This window comes from Bos grunniens, chromosome 5, assembly GCF_055505025.1.
Source record: "Bos grunniens cultivar Pamir isolate PY7600 chromosome 5, Bosgru_T2T1.0, whole genome shotgun sequence".
NCBI lineage: Eukaryota > Metazoa > Chordata > Mammalia > Artiodactyla > Bovidae > Bos > Bos grunniens.
The window spans coordinates 96,662,468-96,681,263 of NC_141169.1; positions in this window are offsets into that span (position 1 = coordinate 96,662,468).

Sequence of the window (18,796 nt, forward strand, 5' to 3'; positions counted from 1 at the left end):
TGGTGAGTTACTTTTTTAAAGTAACATTTTCTGAGAGAGTCACATGAAAATCAAATAAGCTTATTGAAAATATTCTCTGGTATGATATAAAAGTCTCAAGTAATTATCATTTTGCCTTATTTCCAAGTTTGGAATTACTAAATTCAAAATATTATAAATTATATAATATTTATAAAGAATACAAATTTTTCTTTTTTTTCTATTTTTTAAAAATTTGTGGTATAGTTGTTTTACAATGTTGTGTTAGTTTTTGCTGTACAACAAAATGAATTAGCTCCAAGTGTGTGGGTATATATATATATATATATATATATCCCCTCCCTCTCGGACCTCCCCCCTCAACCACCCCTCTAGGTCATCACAGAGCTCCCTGCGCTAAACAGCATGTTCCCACTAGCTATCTGTTTTACACATGGCAGTGTATTGGGAGAGCCAATTGGAGTGGGGTGCAGAGTCTCTCTACTGGACCACCAGGGAAGTCCTGGTTTTATTGGATTTCCTGTATCATTTTTCTATTTTTTAATTCATTGATTTCTACATTTTTGTTTATTGTTTACTTTCTTCTGCTTGCTTTGAGTTTAGCTCTTCTCTTTCTAGTTTCTTAGAGTAGAGTTTCAGATAATTGATTTATACCCTTCTCCTTTTCTGGGCTTCCCTGGTGGCTTAGCTGGTAAGGAATCTGCCTGCAAGGCAGGAGACTTGGGTTCAATCTCTGGGTTGGGAAGATCCTCTGGAGAAGGGAACGGCTACCCATTCCAATATTCTGGCCTGGAGAATTTCATGGACTGTCACAAAGAGTCTCAAAGAGTCACATGACTGAGTGACTTTCACTTATTTCCTAAAATAAAGAATCACTAATACCGTCTACATTTCTTTCTAAGAACTGTTTTAGCTGCATCCCACAATTCTGATATCATGCATTGTCATTTTTATTTATTTCAAGTATTTTCTAATTTCCCTTGGGTTTTATACTTTGATTCAGATTATTTATAATTATGTGGTTTAACTTCCAAATACTTGAGGATTTTCCAGACATCATTCTGTTATTGATTTGCAGTTTTATTTAGTTGTAGTTAGAGAACATACTGCATAAGATTTAAATACTTCTAGATTTATTAAAATGTGCTTTATAGCCAAAAGGATAGTCCAGCTTGGTCAATGTTCCATTGACCAAGGAGTCAAAAGGAGTGTATATTCTGCTGTTGTTGGGTATAATGATCTATAAATGTCAATTAGGTCAAAGTGGTTGACAGCATTAAGTCTTTGAGGTTTCCCTGGTGGCTCAGATGGTAAAGAATCTGCCTGCAGTGTGGGAGAGCTGGGTTTGATGCTTGGCTTGGGAAGATCCCCTTGAGAAGGGAGTGGTAACCCACTCCAGTATTCTTGCCTGGGCAATTCCATGGACAGAGGAGCCTGGTGGGCTCCAGTCCATGGTGTCGCGAAAAGCTGGACACAACTGAGCGATTAACAACACATTGTCTTCTACAGCTATTTCTGTCTATTTGTGCTACTATTTACTAAAAGAGGAATATGTAAGTTTCTAACATATTTGTAGGTATTTCTATTTCTCCTATCAGTTCTTGATTTATATATTTTCAGACTCTGTAATTAGGTAAATATGCATTTATAATGATTATATGTATTTTTTAATGAATTGGTATCTATCTTAAACTTGGTAAAATTTCTTGATCTAAAATCTACTTAATCTTATATTAATATAGACACTTCAGCTTTCTTTTTTTGATTAGCATTTGCATGTTATATCTTTTTTTTTCTCCTTTCTGTTTTAACCATCTGTGTCTTTATGTTTAAAGTGGGTTTCTTTTTGCATTTAGTATATAGTTGAGCCTTTTAAGGGCTTCCCTGGTGGCTCAGAGGGTAAAGCATCTGCCTGCAATGCAGGAGACCCGAGTTTGATCCCTGGGTTAGGAAGATCCCCTGGAGAAGGACATGGCAACCCACTTTTGTACTCTTGCCTGGAAAATCCCATGGATGGAGAAGCCTGGTCCGTGGGATCACAAAGAGTTGGACATGACCGAGCAACTTCACTTTCACTTTCTTTCACGTTAAGCCTTTAAAAAAAATTCAGCCTGACAATCTCCACTTTTTAATACTTTGAACCATTTATACGTAATGTAAATACGTGTATGGTTAGGTTTAAATCTACTATCTTGTTAATTGTTTTCTATTTGTCTCAATTGCTTTTTTCCTTTTTTTCCTTCTTTTCCTGACTTCTTTTGGATTGAAATTTTTTCTCATTTCATCTTATCTCCACTAGGCTTTTAACACTTTAAAAAATTTTAATGACTGCTCTATAAAATACAATATATTTTTTAAACTTTTTGCAGTCTACTTACAAATAATGTCCTACTATTTCACATACAGTATAAAAATAATACAAAAGTACTATATGTACATTTATCCCTTCCTTTCCTTTGTGTTTCTATTATAGTTTACTTCTACATTTGTTATCTATCCACGATAATTGTTATTTTTTCTATATAAAATATATTTAATATTTAGTATATTTATATTCTTGGGCTTCCCTGATGGCTCAGTGGTAAAGAATCTGCCTGTAATGTAGGAGATGTGGGTTTGATCCCTGGGTCAGGAAGTTTTCCTGGAAAAGGAAATGAAAACTCTCTCCAGTACTCTTACCTGGGAAATACCAAGGACAGAGGAGCTTGGTGGGCTACAGTCAAGTGGGCTGCAATAGAGTCAGATATGACTTAGTGATTATATTGCAAATATGCAATAACAGCATATTTATATTCTTACTGTATAAACATATATATATATAGTTATTCTACTATAATTAGTTACCTTTTGTAACAACTTTATAAGAATATAATTGATATAACATACCCATATTTAAAGTATACAATTTACTAAGCATATATCTATGAAATTAACACCACAATCAAATAATGAACATATTTGTCACCTCCACAAGTTTCTTTATGACCCTTTGTAATCTCTCCTTCTTGCCTGCCCATTCCTGTTGAGATGACCATGTAGTTTTTTTCTTATATCACTTATTAATATACTGAATTACAGCTTCAATCCTCTAGTCCTTTCTTGTGGTTCTTTCCCTGGTCTTGCATGTAAGGTGTTTCCTCACATGCATGCTCCTTTCAAAACTCAGCTGGATGCTTGATGAAAACTTTTAAAGATGTCTGGAGTTCTCTTGGGTCTTAGCTGGCTCCTCCCCAGGACTCTGACCTGCAGACTGTAGCCACTTTACCTTTTTGGATACCCAGCATCATCTCCCCTAATCACAGAGACCAGCAGGCTCTGCTTGGGTTTCCCCTTCTTCCACAGCAGCCTGGAAGCTGAAGGTTCTAGGTGCAGAGAGAGCAACATTCACACTCACAGTTGGGAGAGTTGTCTGGTTGAGGCTATGAGGATGGGTGAGACAGGTAGGCATCAGAGATAGGACAGTGGGCTGAGAGTTGCAGAGTTGAGGAACAGTTATTTGGGGGACAGACCTTGGGTCATGAGTAAAAACCTTAGAGAAGAAGACCAATGATGAGAAGCTGAGTAAAGGAAGGGAAATGAACTTGTATCGAGCATAATTCTGGCTGCACATGCTGACATAAACTAGTCCTTCAGTCAGCCCAATGATGACTTTTATCCCCAAATTCACTCTAAGCCATTTGTGAACTAGGTGTCTCTCTTTAATCACTCTCTTCATGAAACTTAGTGCAACTCTTACAGGTCCATTAAATATCACTATGCTATTGATTAGAAGGAAGCAAGTGTTAAGTCTTCAGTAGGTCCTGAACCACTTAGGATCAAAGCTCCTTGAAAAACTCCAGGACTTCCTGGAACTGATTTGGATGCTCCCTGTCCTTGGCCACTGTATGTGGTAAGCCTGTTTATTCTTGCTTTGATTGCTCTAGAGAATCCTAGAATGCTTTTATTAATCCTAGAATTCTAGTATGCTTTTATACTAGAATATGAAAACTCTATATCCTCCTGGTAAGAGCAGGCACTTGAGGGCAGACTCTTCTGCAGGAGTAGAAAAAAGCCTGATCGAAAAGCATCATCTATGGTGGATGGTGCAGATAGGTGTAGAAGATTCGGCAGTTGGCCAAGCCATGAGGTCCAGCAAGAAGTAACAAGTGGAACACTGGGAACAAGTGGGGCCCCAGAGGGCAATCCAAGAGTCCTGCAGATCCAGACAGACCGTCAACAGCCTGCATCAGGGTTTTCTCATGCAAACACAGAGGAAACGAAGATGAATCACTCTCCTGGGGCCCAGATTATCCATCCCAAGTGCCCTACCTATCATTCAGTTCTTGGATCGAGAGTTTTGGAACACAGGATTACTGGCAGTTGGTGGAGTCTAAATTATTCATGCGTTCCTTAACTTAACAGCTTGTAGAAACCACGATTCCACTCTTTACAGCCGTTATAGGAGCTCTGCATTTGAATGGGGGAATCTCACTGCTTAAGGTTAAAATTAGGAATGGTGAGAAGTATTTAGGGAGAGGACAAAGGGAGTCTTCTCTGTGCATTATAAAACTTAAAACATTATGTTCAGGGGTAAATAATGAGACAAGAAATAGATATAGAAACAGATTTTTTTTTCTTGAGTAAGCATGGGCTTCTTATGGTGTCAGTGTTTCATGGCTTAGGGGTTATGCATAATACCCCATGTATATCACTACCACTGCATTTCCATGTTGTCTAATAATCATTTATGCATCAGCATCCCATGCCAGACTGAACTCTTTGTGGATAGAAACTGAGTCTTATTAATCTCTGTATCTCTAGCACCAGGCAGTGATGAATGATAAAAGGTTGATCCCTTTCTTACCAAGCATGTGTTATTCCAGAAGTGCTTTGTATTAGAAATTCCTTCACAGTGAACATCAGATCTTTCTTTTCCAGTGTAAGTAGGAAATAACTCAGAACAATACCTAACAGGCATTTAGCAAATGTTGATGATGCTAATGATGACATCTAGTTTCCATGGCAACATGCACTTATACTTACAGTGTTTCTTGGACTATGTGAAATTTGCAATAAAAAAATACATACTTCTTCCCACATTGTGAGAAAAGCTTTTGTATTGCAGTATTTCTATCCACCTTATCTTCTTTCTAAATGTGTTTATTCCAAGTAGTTGAGTCAATGATATACATACTGTGGACTATAATGAGGTCAAACCCAGAAATGGTATTGAGGGTGGCGAGGGAGAAAAGCAGAGAATAAGGGATGTAGATTGTTAAAAATATATAGGTGGCAAACTCATCTCACCACACATTTCCTTCCTGTTTTTTTCTTTTCCTGTACTCTGCCTCTCTGATCCATATAACTCAACTAAATCCAGCTCTCCTTAAACCTTGAAATCACTTCACTTTCTGCATAGACCATACTGAAAACTGTGAAAGGGGGATCCAAGCCGCTCTCCCACTCAGGATCCTTTAGTAGCTCCCATTGTCTCAGCCACAGTATAAACTCATCCTCTTGGCATAGAAAGCTCCCTCCCCCCAACCCCCACTTAGTTCCCTGACCAGGAAACTCACTCGACAGTGAGAGCACAAAGGCCTAACCACTGGACCACTAGGAAATTCCCAAGTTCTTCCTTAAAGAGCCTTCAGCTATCTTTCTCCTATCTCCCAACTCCTCTAATTGGCATCTTAAGCACAAGCTCTCTCTGAGTCTCCGAACCCTGTTGGTTAACATGGAGTAGGTTACCACTTTCTCACCTGATGAGCTTATGTTTATATTTCAAACCTTACTTTAGGTCTCACCTTCCCCAGGAAGTCACTTTAGCTCCCCTTTCATTCCTGGTTTAGGTGCTGATCCAGGTGCCCTAGAACGCTTTGGGTTCCTTGTACCATTGGGTTGAAGCCACCATATCCTAAAAGAGTCCCTCAGTAGATAGCGGAGAAGGCAATGGCACCCCACTCCAGTACTCTTGCCTGGAAAATCCCATGGACGGAGGAGCCTGGTAGGCTGCAGTCCATGGGGTCGCTAAGAGTCGGACACGACTGAGTGACTTCACTTTCACTTTTCACTTTCATGCATTGGAGAAGGAAATGGCAATGCACTCCAGTGTTCTTGCCTGGAGAATCCCAGGGATGGAGGAGCCTGGTGGGCTGCTGTCTATGGGGTCGCACAGAGTCAGACATGACTGAAGCGACTTAGCAGCAGCAGCAGCAGTAGATAGCAAACACTTGTGGAGAGCAAGATCTGTGTCTTTTATCTCTGAGTCTCAAGCCTCAAGGATAACTGAGGGCTAACTGGGTAGGTTCTCAGCTCATGCTTTTGAATGAATGACTGAATGCTGTGGTCCAATAATGCCTGGGACTCCTTATACTCAAAGTCTACCTCCACTGAAGTTGTTTTTTTCAATTTACTTATTTATTTTTATTCATTTATTTTGGCTGCTCTGGGTCTTTGTTGCTGTGGGCAGGGTTTCTCTAGTTGCAGCAAGTGGCATGTGGAATCTTTCCAGACCAGGGCCCGAACCCATGTCCCATGCATTGGCAGGTGGATTCTTAGCCATTGGACCACCAGGGAAGTCCGAAGTTGTTTTAATACATTAGAGAAATGTGATGTTGAAACTAAAATCTGTGGGAGAGTCAGAACATGAAGCATTGATAATGGATCCAAATCTAAGAGGAAGCATCTGCCTCAGGTCTGGGCAGATTTCCTTGCCTCCTTCTAGTCTGTCCTTTTATCCGACAGATGCCTGAGCGCTGTAACCTCACGATGATTAATCACTCAAGGGCTGCGGGAAGGGACTAACTTTGTACTTCTTATCAGCACTTTGGACTCAAATCTTTCCTATGTGTAGCAATTTTATTTTCCTCTCTTGAGGTATGTAGGTAGATGCACTTATCTAGGAGTAACTGTTAAGGATTTATAAAGATTTGTTATGGGAGAAATGGCCCTTGAGAAGCAGCAGAGAACAGGGGCCAGCGGTAGAGCCAGTGGTAGAAGACATCTAGGAAAGGAAGGTAGTTGGTTTAGAGGAACTAAGAAACAAGATGAAAGCAGCCCAGTGTACCCTTGATCGATGTCCTTATTGATTTAAGCATCTGAACATATGACCATGGCCCTCTGGGAGGCCTTGAAGTTATTGTAAGGGGTTTGACAACCAAATGAAAACTTGTATATTCTCAGTCAATACATAGGAAAAAATACAGTTACTGGTGTCTCAGGGTTTCCACATTTAAAAGGTTGGGAATGGATCTTGATAAACCAGTAGTTCTCATCCTGGGCAATAATTACAGTCATTTTGTATTTGTAGAGCACCTTATAATGTACAAAGATCTTTTATTTACACTCATTTATTATATTCACCACAATTCTGTAGGATAAAGTAAGTAGATATCCTGATTTTTCAGATGTGGAAACAGAGACTTAAGCTGTAGCCTGTATGTGGGGTCTCATGAGTTTGACTCAGTTGCGATGAGCTTGCAAGTTCCACAGCTCTTAGTCCAGTGCTTTCTTCTCTCCATCACGAAGCACTCTCTGTGGAGGAAAAAAACCATATCCAGAACTAAAGACAGAGAAAGTTGCAACTGGATATAAAATACCCACTTCCAAAGAACCAAAGAAAAGAAAGAAGAGGGTTAGGAGCAAGGCTGGGTTCTTCTGCCTAAGAGTGATATTGTAAACTAAGCGATTCTAGAAGTAAGACTTGGTTATGAAATTGAACAAAGGTACATTATGACCAACTAATCATAAATACTTGTGCTTTAAAAAATATTGCCCATTCATTAGGAAGTATCTTTTTGTTTTGTCTTTGCATTCAAGACAGACTCAAAGTTATGCTGTTGAATATTTGTTTTGGGAATAGATATTAGAGATAACTGAAGTGGCTACATTCCCAAGGTCATAGATCAAAGAATGAACTTCAAATTTTTATTTTAATAACAAAGAAAGGAACAGATGTGAACACATTCAATAAAAAAAAATTCAATGTTTTTATTGAGTCATTAGAATATTTATTTTAGGCAGCAGGATAACAAAGAATGTATAATTCCTGCAGGGAAATCAGACCTAAACTGTGCTAATGTAAGTACTCTAAAACTGATCATCATCTCCTGTTTAATTTAGTTAGAAGAGTAGGGAGTAGCAACCCATATAGAAATGGATATTCTATGTAACTCCTCCAAGTAGCTGATAATAGAAATAATAATGATTTATTATTATTTATTAAAGACTAGTCTACTAGATATTCTTCTATATATTTACATTAATTATTAAGAAATTCCTCCTAGGTAGCTAAATTAACCTAATTTTAAAAATTATATAAGAATTTCTCCAATTATTACCAAACAAAAATCCTTGGAAGGAAAGTTATGACCAACCTAGATAGCATATTCAAAAGCAGAGACATTACTTTGCCAACAAAGGTCCATCTAGTCAAGGCTATGGTTTTTCCTGTGGTCATGTATGTATGTGAGAGTTGGACTGTGAAGAAAGCTGAGTGCCAAAGAATTGATGCTATTGAACTGTGGTGTTGGAGAAGACACTTGAGAGTCCCTTGTACTGCAAGGAGATCCAACCAGTCCATTCTGAAGGAGATCAGTCCTGAGTGTTCTTCGGAAGGACTGATGCTGAAGCTGAAACTCCAGTACTTTGGCCACCTCATGAGAAGAGCTGACTCATTGGAAAAGACTCTGATGCTGGGAGGGATTGGGGGCAAGAGGAGAAGGGGACAACAGAAGATGAGACGGCTGGATGGCATCACTGACTCGATGGACGTGAGTCTGAGTGAACTCCGGGAGCTGGTGATGGACAGGGAGGCCCGGCGTGCTGCAGTTCATGGGGTCGCGCAAAGTCGGACACGACTGAGCGACTGATCTGAACTGAACTGAAATAAGGTAAGTGACTTGTCCAAAGTCACAGAGACAAAACTCAGAGATCTGAACCCAGTGTCCATACTATTAACATTATGCTAGGCATTCCTAAAATAAGCATGTATAGTGTTCCCTGGAAATCTCTGGAACTGAAATCTAGGTTTGACTGCTCTTGTAAATACATCATCTGATTTTTAGCTGCCAATTTTATCTACAATCCAAACTGAGAAGATTTGGGTGCATTCTTGACAGCAGTCACTAGGTGGCGCCAGTGCACTGAAAAGCTATCATAGGCTTTTTGGAGAGCAGAGCAGGATTTATTCTAGGAAGTCAGCAAAGGCTGGTTTTGATTGGAAAAGTGCTAAAAGGATCACTCCCTCTGACAGCTGGCTTTTTTTCTTTTCTGGATAATGTAGATGAAGAGTAAGATGAGAGGTCTCTGGAGGTGTAGAGAATTGCTGGAGCCAAGAGCTATGTGGGATGAATGCATAATCAACGAATTCTGTTCTTTCCCAGAAGTGGTTTTAATAATCTGATGTGTGGCTGGGCTGGTGGGCTGTGGAAGCAGAGCACAGTATCACTCTGCCCTGTGTGCTCTTCCTTCTCTCAGATTCCAGCCTTTCACATTATGTAATACTGAGCAGACCTTGTATCTAGTGTTTCAAATCGAATGTCTAAAATGATAACGCTAAAATGATAATAATGATGTTAGCATACATGTTCACAAGATTTTATAGTTTGTAGATCCCTTTCACCTGCATTCACTATTGAGTTATGGACCCACTGACTGGGACTAGTCCTTTCTCAATCAGAAGATGTGGGATAAGGGCAGGGTTGGGTAGAAAAGTCTAGGAAGATGTTATAGGGTTTTTCAGAGAAACAGAACCATAAGGGATACATAAAATACATATATACAATATATACACAAAATACGTACATATATGGGACATATATATAAATTTTATTGAGAATTCACTGAGGGTCAAATTGTTCCTGCTCTTCCTTTCTCTTCCAGTTCTTTTTGCAACAAGATTGAGGAAAACAAATAACCACCTATAAAGTCATAAACAAAAATAACTCAGGGAACAATATATTAAATTTCATTTTGGGTTCTTCCCCAAGTTCCCTTGGAATCATAAATTGTCTTAACCCAGATCCTGTGGTTGGTTGCAAGTGTGTTTCAGATTTCACTGGTTCGTGTCCTTTCCACTTCCTGGAACAACCCTTGTTTATGTCTACAATGTGTTCCTGAAAACCATGCCATATAGGGATCTCTGGTAACACAGATCACTCTCCTGTGCAAGACCAGTGTTATAACTCAGGGTCCTGGTCCTTTTTCAGTTTCTCAAGGTGCCCACATTCATTGGTTCATGGCCCACTTTTGTCTTTAAAATCAGCGATGGCCGGTTTGACAGTGACAGAGGCAGATTAAGAAATTAGCTGCCATGACTGTGGAGCTGGGAAGAATCCTTGCTGATGTTGCAGTTCAGGTCCGAAGGCAGTTTGCTGGCAGAATGTCCTCTTCCTCAGGGACCCTGGTGTTCTTCTTACAGCCTTCAACTGATTTGATGAGGCCCATTCTCATTTGAGAGAATAATCTGCTTTACTCAAAGTTTAAATGGTAACAAAGTTTAAATGGTAACAGTAGTTTAAATATCTACTTTACTCAAAGTTTAAATGTTAACAAATGTTGTTACCTTTGTAAAAGGTACCTTAAACATCTTAATATGTTTGACCAAGTATCTAAGTATGGTAATCTAGCTAAACTGGCATATAAAGTTAACCATCACAAGAATGCCTCTGATTCCCTGGTGGACTTGAAGGGAAAATGGTTTTTGCTAGGGTTCAGAGCTGTTCATGTCAAGTTCAGGAAAAGCACTGTACTCGCCTTTTCTTCTGTCCCTGAAATCTTGATGGGCTGTCAGTGCTATTCTTAATAATTATATAAAACCTTTTAATATAAATATATAAGAAATCAAGAATTCTGTAAAGCATGGCTTCCAATCTTATCATTCCATGTTATGATTATTAGGTAGTTTTGAGATTTCTGTTTTGTAGAAGTACAGAGGAAGTGCAAGTAATGAATAAAGCACTTTTCAAGTAAAGTGTAGAAGCATCAACTATTATTTCTGAGTGGGTCCCTAGAGAAAATGTGTTTAGATTCCCCCATTTTACAGATAAATGGAGACATTAAAAGAATGAAATGACTTGCCAAGGTCACACACGGATACTTCCTGAGCGAACCCAAGTCTTTTGCCAGCAGTTCTCTTGTTCTTCCTGTTGCACCTGGGCTGCTACATAAACATGCAATAATATGCGCTTGGACTACAGGTGCCCAACCAGGTGTGCCAGGCAGCATGTGTCTAAATAGTACTAACAAAAAGTAAGCAATGTCCGTGTTGAAAGGGGCAATGGTGAAGAAAGGAAAACTATAAAAATGTTGAATCCTAGTCCTTTCCAATGAAGTAGAGATGCTAACTGGAATAAACATGACAAAGAGTGAGAGGAAAATAACTGAGCCTTCAGGTCCTATGAGCGCCAGTCTTAGCAATCAGATCAGTTCAGTTCAGTTGCTCAATCATGTCCGACTCTTTGCGACCCCATGGACTGCAGCACACCAGACCTCCCTGTTCAAAACCAACTCCCAGAGCTTACTCAAATTCATGTGCATTGAGTCGGTGATGCCATCCAACCATCTCATCCTCTGTCGTCCCCTTCTCCTCCCATCTTCAATCTTTCCCAGCATCAGTGTCTTTTCAAATGAGTCAGCCCTTCACATCAGGTGGCCAAAGTATTGGAGTTTCAGCTTCAACATCAGTCCTTCCAATGAATATTCAGCAGTGATTTCCTTTAAGATGAACTGGTTGTATCTCCTTGCAGTCCAAGGGACTCTCAGGAGTCTTCTCCAACACCACAGTTCAATAGCATCAATTCTTTGGCGCTCAGCTTTCTTCACAGTCCAACTCTCAGTCTGTCTGACTAGACAGACCTTTGTTGGCAAAGTAATGTCTCTGCTTTTTAATATGCTATTCAGGTTGGTCATAACTTTCCTTCCAAGGAGCAAGTGTCTTTTAATTTCATGGCTGCAACCACCATCTGCAGTGATTTTGGAGCCCCCTAAAATAAAGTCTGACACTGTTTCCACTGTTTCCCCATCTATTTCCTATGAAGTGATGGGACCAGATGCCATGATCTTAGTTTTCTGAATGTTGAGCTTTAAGCCAACTTTTTTACTCTCCTCTTTCACTTTCATCAAGAAGCTCTTTAGTTCTTCACTTTCTGCCATAAAGGTGGTGTCATCTACATATCTGAAGTTATTGATATTTCTCCCAGCAATCTTGATTCCAGCTTGTGCTTCATCCAGCCCAGTGTTTCTCATGATGTACTCTGCATAGAAATTAAATAAGCAGGGTGACAATATACAGCCTTGATGTACTCCTTTTCCTTATTTGGAACCAGTCTGTTGTTCCATGTCCAGTTCTAACTGTTGCTTCCTGACCTGCATACAGGTTTCTCAAGAGGCGGGTCAGGTGGTCTGGTATTCCCATCTCTTTCAGAATTTTCCACAGTTTATTGTGATCCACACAGTCAAAGGCTTTGGCATAGTCAATAAATCAGAAATAGATGTTTTTCTGGAACTCTCTTGCTTTTTCCATGATCCAGCTGATGTTGGCAATTTGATCTCTGGTTCCTCTGCCTTTTCTAAAACCAGCTTGAACATCTGAAAGTTCGCAGTTCACGTATTGTTGAAGCCTGGCTTGGAGAATTTTGAGCATTACTTTGTTAGTGTGTGAGATGAGTGCAGTTGTGCGGTAGTTTGAGCATTCTTAGGCATTGACTTTCTTAGGGATTGGAATGAAAACTGACCTTTTCCAGCCCTGTAGCCACCACTGAGTTTTCCAAATTTGCTGGCATATTGAGTGCAGCACTTTCACAGCATCAGCTTTTAGGATTTGAAATAGCTCAACTGGAATTCCATCACCTCCACTAGTTTTGTTTGTAGTGATGCTTCCTAAGGCCCACTTGACTTCACATCCCAGGATGTCTGGCTCTAGGTGAGTGATCACACCATTGTGATTATCTGGGTTGTGAAGATCCTTTTTTTTTTTTTAACAGTTCTTCTGTGTATTCTTGCCACCTTTTCTTAATATCTTCTGCTTCTGTTAGGTCCATACCATTTCGGTCATTTATCGAGCCCATCTTTGCATGAAATGTTCCCTTGGTATCTCTAATTTCCTTGAGATCTCTAGTCTTTCCCATTCTATTGTTTTCCTCTGTTTCTTTGCACAGATCACTGAGGAAGGCTTTCTTATCTCTTCTTGCTATTCTTTGGAACTCTGCATTCAGATGCTTATATATTTCCTTTTCTCCTTTGCTTTTCATTTCTCTTCTTTTCATAGCTATTTGTAAGGCCTCCTCAGACAGCCATTTTGCTTTTTTGCATTTCTTTTTCTTAGGGATGGTCTTTCTCCCTGCCTCCTATACAATGTCATGAACCTCTGTCCATAGTTCATCAGGCACTCTATCTATCAGATCTAGTCCCTTAAATCTATTTCTCACTTCCACTGTATTATCATTAGGGATTTGATTTAGGTCATACCTGAATGGTCTAGTGGTTTTCCCCACTTTCTTCAATTTAAGTCTAAATTTAGCAATAAGGAGTTCATGATCTGAGCCATAGTCAGCTCCCAGTCTTGTTTTTGCTGACTGTATAGAGCTTCTCCATCTTTGGCTGCAAAGAATATAATCAATCTGATTTTGGTGTTGACCATCTGGTGATGTCCATGTGTAGAGTCTTCTCTTGTGTTGTTGGAAGAGGGTGTTTGCTATGACCAGTGTATTCTCTTGGCAGAACTCTATTAGCCTTTGCCCTACTTCATTCTGTACTCCAAGGCCAAATTTGCCTGTTACTCCAGGTGTTTCCTGACTTCCTACTTTTGCATCCCAGTCCCCTATAATGAAAAAGACATCTTTTTTTGGGTGTTAGTTCTAAAAGGTCTTGTAGGTCTTCATAGAACTGTTCAACTTCAGCTTCTTCAGCATTACTGGTCGGGGCATAGACTTGGATTACTCTGATGCTGAATGGTTTGCCTTGGAAATGAACAGAGATCATTCTGTCGTTTTGGAGATTGCATCCAAGTACTGCATTTCGGACTCTTTTGTTGACCATGATGCCTACTCCATTTCTTCTATGGGATTCTTGCCGACAATAGTAGATATGATGTTTATCTGAGTTAAATTTACCCATTCCAGTCCATTTTAGTTCGCTGATTCCTAAAATGTTGACATTCACTCTTGCCATCTCCTGTTTGATCACTTCCAATTTGCCTTGATTCATGGACCTAACATTCCAGGATCCTATCCAATATTGCTCTTTACAACATCGGAGTTTGCTTCCATCACCAGTCACATCCACAACTGGCTGTTGTTTTTGCTTTGGCTCCATCTCTTCATTCTTTCTGGAGTTATTACTCCACTGATCTCCAGTAACATATTGGACACTTACCGACCTGGGGAGTTCATCTTTCAGTGTCCCATCTTTTTGCCTTTTCATACTGTTCATGGGGTTCTCAAGGCAAGAATACTGAAGTGGTTTGCTATTCCCTTCTCCAGTGGACGGCATTTTCTCAGAACTCTCCACCACGACCTGTCCGTCTTGGGCGGCCTCACATGGCATGGCTCATAGTTTCATAGATTTAGACAAGGCTGTGGTCCATGTGATTAGATTGGTTAGTTTTTTGTGTTGGTGGTTTTCAGTCTGTGCCCTCTGATGGAGAAGGATAAGAGGTTTATGAAAGCTTCCTGATGGGATAGACTGAGTGAGGGGGATACTGGGTCTTGTTTTGATGAGCTGGGCCATGTTCAGTATATCTTTAATCCAATTTTCTGTTGATGGGTGGAGCTGTGTTCCTTCCCTGCTGTTTACCTGGGGCCAAACTATGGTGGAGGTAATGAAGATAATGGTGACTTCCCTCAAAAGATCCCAGGCATGTACCTCTACAGTTCTGCAGCAGGCCACCACCAACCCACGCCTTCGCTGGAGACTCCCGAACACCCACAGGCAAGTCTCTATAAAACTGTCTCTTAAAACTGCTCTTGCTGCATTCTGTAAGCTTTAATATACTATATTTCCTTGTTCATCTTTTCAAGATATTGTTTTTATTTCCCTTTAATTTCTTCTTGACTCATTGGTTGTTCAAGAAATGTGTTGTTTAGTTTTCACACCCTTGTGAATTTTCTCGCTTTCCTCCTATAATGATTTCTAGTTTCATATCATTGTTGTTGGAGAACATGTTTGATATGATTTTAATCTTAAATTTGCCAGGACTTGTTTTGTGATCTGTCAGTGAGGTTCCCTAGAGAATGCTCAGTGTGCAATGTGTTGTTCTGCTGCTGTTGGGTGGGATGTTCTGTATATATCTCTGGTTTATTTAGCCTAAAGTATTGCTTAACACCAACATTTCCTTATTGATTTTATGTCTGGATGATATATACGTTGTTGAAAGAGTTACTGATGTCTCATGCAATTATTGTATGGTTGTCTATTTCTTCCTTCAGATTTGTTAGTACTTGCCTAATATACTTAGGTGATCTGATGTTGGGTTCAAATATATTTACAATTATCATATCATGTTGATGAGTTTACCCCTTTATTATTATTTTCATTATATAATGACCTTCTTTGTCTCTTATTACAGCTTATGAGTTAAAGTTTATTTTGTCTGATGTAAGTGTAGCTATCTCTTCTCTCTTGCTTTCCATTTGCATAGAGTATCTTTTGGAGAAGGCAATGGCACCCCACTCCAATACTCTTGCCTGGAAAATCCCATGGATGGAGGAGCCTGGTAGGCTGCAGTCCATGGGGTCGCGAAGAGTCGGACATGACTAAGCGACTTCACTTTGACTTTTCACTTTCATGCGTTGAAGAAGGAAATGGCAACCCACTCCAGTATTCTTGCCTGGAGAATCCCAGGGATGGGGGAGCCTGGTGGGCTGCCGTCTATGGGGTTGCACAGAGTTGGACACGACTGAAGCGACTTAGCAGCAGCAGCGGCAGCAGAGTATCTTTCTCCACCCCTTCACTTGCTCCCTCTTGTGGCAGAATTCTTAAGTTTTATACCTTCGCTGGACCCAGCAACACACCAGGCAAGGTACTCAGTGTTCTTTTGGTTTCCTGAGGGCAGTGCTAAAGTTTAAGTTTGTAGTCTTTTCCTGGTCTGCAGATTTAGATCAGTTTTGTGTTGTGCTCACTAGCTATTTGCCAAAGCAAGCTCTTGATGCCATCAGGAGTACACACAGAGAGCTGACCGCAGGGTAGCGGTGTGTTATGGGGACATATGGAGCTTTGGGGGTACCATGGAACAGTTGCGGGGGATCCATGGGAAAGGAGCACCAATGGCTCATGGGAAGGCTTCTTGATGGAGTCCATGATGCCTTTAGTAGGATCCTCATCCCTTTAGTGCCCTCCCAGCATCCCATCTGCCACTCTCTCAGCCCCTTCATACCTCCTAGTCATAGAAATCATGACTCAGAACTCTGGATGGGTTGAGAGAGAAATAGACCTCTTTGGCAGAGTCTGCACTTCTGTGGAAGCCAGGTTCTCACTCAGACTCTCTCTCTCTTCCCTGTCAGTGAATGCTACTTGCAAGGATGGGTGGTACTTCTCCCAAGTCCCTTGGCATATGGTGCTGGATCTCACAGCTCCCACAAAGGCATTTTTGTTAATGGGTTTATGCCAAATTGTTGTTGTTGAAGGGGGAATACAAGTGAGGGACATTTCAGGTATATTTCTCAGAGGATACTTTTGAAGATCAAATGAGAGAATACCTATAAAAATTGTTTGAAACTGGTAAAGTAGCATTCACTTTCTCCTATTCAATCATCCATCCATTCATCCACCCAATCACCATCAATTCACCTTGATCAACCTATCCTTTCCTTTGTCAAATACTTATTAAATATCTACAATATGACAATCTCTGTACTATGGCATGGACTCAATGTAAGGAATTCTTGGTTCTCTGATGAATATTCCTAAAAACCATTTTCTGAATCAGTGGCAGTAAATTAGAATCAGCACTCTCTCAGAAAGATTTAACCAGTATATATAGACTAATTGGTCACTTAAAATAAATGTTTTATTTTAATGTTCCAATTTAATGTTTGTTTCAGCTTCTTTATCAATGGTAGTGAAATTTTAAAATCTTTTCAGAGGAATTTTTCTTTTCACATAGCAATACAAATAAGCTCAAATAATCTGCTTTATGAGATTTATCACAAGTAGCAACTTATGTGCTCTATTTGGCCAGAATTGTAGGTTTGTTATCACAGCATTTTCTCAATGTTATATATCTTTTAGTGGCTATCTTCCAACATATCCTTGGGTTCACATTATAGTACAGCATTTCTTAATTTATAAGCAGACTGAGAATTAATTATTTATAGTTATTTAAACAACTGCATTGTAGACCTATAGTATGAGATATAGTAGCCAAGAGATCAAATTCCACAACAACTTTTGTTGTTTTATTAATTACAAAATATCATTACCACCCAACACCAACAAATCCCTTCTGAATATATCATAAAAATCCTGTGAAATTTTACTGCAGTTCAGTTTATCCCAGATCTCCGCACAAGTAGATCTTTGCAAGAACTTTTAGGCCAGCATGGTGGGTAGTGGTTAAGAGCATGGCTCTGGAGGAAGATAGATTGGGTTTTTAATCATGGCTCTACAGATGCTTGATCCTTGAGTCGGGATGATCCCCTGAAGGAAGGCATGGCAACCCACTCCAGTATTCTTGCCTAGAGAATCCCATGGGCAGAGGAGCCTGGTGGGCTACAGTCTGTGGGGTCACAAAGAGTCGAATACAACTGAGCAACTAACACATTCACTATAGATACTAACTGTGTGACCTTAGACAAGTTACTCAATTTCTTTAAGTGTCAGCATCTCCATCTCTAGGATGTGAATAATAATTCCTATTTATGTGGCAGCAAATGAAGAAACTTAGTCACTTTGGGCTATTCAGAACACTCTCATTTCAATTTGTGAGCTCCCAATCTTTTCATTTAAAAACATCTATGTAGGACTTCCCTGGTGGTCCCGTGGTTAAGAATCCACCTGCCAATGCAGGGGACACAGGTTTGATCCTTGGTGTGGGAAGATTAACATGCTGTGGAGCAGCTAAGGCCATGCATCACAACTACTAAAGCCCATGAGCTCTAGAGCCCATGCGCCTCAACAAGAGAGGCCCGCACACGGCGCCTAGAAAGTAGCCCTGCCTGCCACGACTAGAGAAAGACTGCAGGCAGCAATGAAGACATAGTGCAGTTGAAAAAACAAACAAAAAAAATATTTAAATTACAACTCTCCTCCTCTTCCCAATTCAGGTTGGATTGGTAGTTCTGTGGGTCTAGAAGGTACCTGGCATCACCTGCTCCCTTTCATCTTCCTCTTTCCTCCTCCTATTTACCTCTATAAGACTGAGTCAGGGACACGCATGAGGGACACAGATGTGACGTCTTCCTTTTTTTTTTTTTTAATTTAATTTAATTTAATTTTTAAACTTTACAATATTGTATTAGTTTTGCCAAATATCGAAATGAATCCACCACAGGTATACCCGCGTTCCCCATCCTGAACCCTCCACCCTCCTCCCTCCCCTCCCCTCCCTCTGGGTTGTCCCAGTGCACCAGTCCCAAGCATCCAGTACCATGCATCGAACCTGGACTGGCAACTCGTTTCATACATGATATTATACATGTTTCAATGCTATTTTTCCAAATCTCCCCACCCTCTCCCTCTCCCACAGAGTCCATAAGACTGATCTATACATCGGTGTCTCTTTTGCTGTCTCGTACACAGGGTTATTGTTTCCATCTTTCTAAATTCCATATATATGCGTTAGTATACTGTATTGATGTTTTTCTTTCTGGCTTACTTCACTCTGTATAATAGGTTCCAGTTT